This window comes from Pinus tabuliformis, chromosome 7, assembly GCF_031772625.1.
Source record: "Pinus tabuliformis cultivar Carrire ecotype Pingquan chromosome 7, CPIR1, whole genome shotgun sequence".
In the NCBI taxonomy this organism is placed as follows: domain Eukaryota; kingdom Viridiplantae; phylum Streptophyta; class Pinopsida; order Pinales; family Pinaceae; genus Pinus; species Pinus tabuliformis.
Genome location: NC_142293.1, coordinates 77,278,268 through 77,280,706, shown reverse-complemented (window position 1 = coordinate 77,280,706; position 2,439 = coordinate 77,278,268). Strand labels below are relative to the sequence as shown.

Genomic DNA, 2,439 nt, shown 5'->3' with positions numbered 1-2,439 from the left:
TAAAAAAATTATATAATTATTAAATTACTTATTATATATTGCTATTATTAAATATAATTATTGACTATTGATGTTGTCTCGATTTATTTTGAGTTAGGCTATGGTTTTGTTTTTGTTTTTCGGGTTTATGTGCTATAAAACATATTCACATTTTAAGAAATATGAATTTCCATTCCACTTTCCAATCAAATGGCTTTCAATAATGGAAATAAAGTATTAATCCATTACTATTTTGTGATAAACTTTTAAAATAAGTCACTTTCATATTTTTACACGGAATATAAAGCATAAATTGTTGTCACTCCCACGTATTTACACACTGTATAAAGTATACAGTATGGTACACTCTCCTGTCAAAATTATCGGCTTTTGGTTACTGTGCTCATGAATATTGGAATGGCCCATCGAATATTAAAGCCTGAGCATACGAATATTGTGATACTGTCACTGTAATCAACATTGCGATTTCCCATTACAAATACAGATGAGTGCAAAGTCTGATGTGTGGCTTAAGTGTTCAATTGGTCTGATCTGTCCACTTGTGTTGCATTTTATTTTTCTGTCTGCGTGTGTCTGTCGACATGGCTACTGAGTTTCTGAGAGCAACGGAGAGGAAGAGCTCGTCGTCGGCACTGGAGAGGGTGCTGGCGAGCCCTGGCGTCAAGAACCGGAAAGTGACGGCACTCCGGTCATCATCGCAAGAAGCGGTGACGGAGATGGCGCTGTCTATTATTGACAACGACGGTGTCAACGACCCATTTTACGTGCTCGACCTCGGAGTCGTGGTGAATTTGTGGCAGAAATGGCGGGAGGTCCTTCCCCGCGTGCAACCATTCTACACCGTCAAGTGTAATCCGGACCCCGCATTATTGACGGCCCTAGCGGCGCTTGGCGCCGGCTTCGCCTGTGGCAGCTGGGCGGAGATGGAAGCCATCCTGAAGCTCGGCGTCTGGCCCGATCGAATCGTGTATGCGAATCCCTGCAAGGCGGAGATGCAACTTAAATACGCCGCTAACGTCGGAGTGAATTTAACGACGTTCGATTCCGTCGAAGAAGTCGCGAAAATCAAGAAGTTCCATCCGCAGTGCTCTTTGCTGCTTAGGGTAAAGGTACCCGACAACGACGCGGATGGCGCGCGATGCCCGCTGGGCAGCGGCAAGTACGGAGCCCTGCCCGAGGAAGTCGAGCCGTTGCTGAGGGCAGCGCAGCGGTCGGGCCTGTCCGTGGCCGGCGTTTCGTTTCACGTCGACAGTGGTGTGCAGTGCTCTTCCCGACTCTACGCCGCTGCGGTTGGGGTCGCTCGGGGAGTCTTCGACTCGGCTTCCCGACTCGGGTTGCCGAAACTTGGTATTCTTAACATTGGAGGTGGTTTCACCGCGGGACCGGCATTTACAGAGATCACGCATATCCTTCGAATTGCCTTAAAGACGTACTTCCCAGATGAAAAGGCGGTCTCCGTTACCTGTGAACCAGATCGATATTTTGCAAAATCCGCGTTTTTGCTGGTCACGAAGGTGATAGGGAAACGGGCGAGAGGGGAAGTGAAGGAGTATTGGATTAACGACGGGGTCTACGGCTCCATGAGTTGCCTTCTCCACGGAAAAGCTGAGCTCACTGCGTTGCCCCTGGCCTGCAAATCCCACCCTCGTAATATTTACTGCATGGGACTGCCCAAGTATCAATCAAGTGTGTATGGGCAGACCTGTGCAGATGTGGATACTGTGGTCACCAATTACATGTTGCCAGAGCTGGGCGTGGGTGACTGTCTTGTTTTTCCCAACATGGGCGCTTACACTGCTGCCACTGGTTCTAATTTTAATGGCTTCACTACTTCTGCCATTCTGACTTACTGTGCCGCCTACATGCCATCTTAGTCATCAAGCCGGCCTCATCTACGTCCCTCTAATCTACGTCGACACTAGTTAGCTGTTTTGGATTGTATGTACTTAAAAGGCTATTGTCTGGATGTTTTGAATTGTGAGCTAATTGCCTGAGTTAAATGAGCTGAGTGCGCTCATCGCATGGAGAAGTTGGTGTACTTCATATTGGATATAAGTTATTTCAATGGAATGTTTAATATCTCTGAAAATAGGTTGAGAGTGATAGATGATTTAAATATGTAATATGTTAAAATCATTGAAAATAGGTTGAGAGTGAATATGTTAAAATCTCTGAAAATAAGTCGACAGTGATAGGTGATTTAAATATGTAATATGTTGAGACTGATAAGGATTTAAAGATGTCTGAGTTAGTTTTTGTTTTTTTTGTTTTGTTAAACTGAGATGTAATTAAAAAATTATGATTTAGAGATATTTATCCTATCAAAATAATTTCAAAATTTCATATTTTGATACTTCATAATAAAAAAAATTTCAACCAAATTGAATCCATCTTCGTTAAATTTTAAAACAAAAAAATATTTTAATAATACGCGTTATA

The 2,439-nt window shown here is 43.3% G+C and overlaps 1 pseudogene; it reads left to right on the top strand.

The window, feature by feature from the left end:
• The first annotated feature begins 521 nt into the window (after positions 1-521).
• On the top strand, positions 522-2,181 carry LOC149245274 (ornithine decarboxylase pseudogene; annotated as a pseudogene).
• Positions 2,182-2,439: the final 258 nt, after the last annotated feature.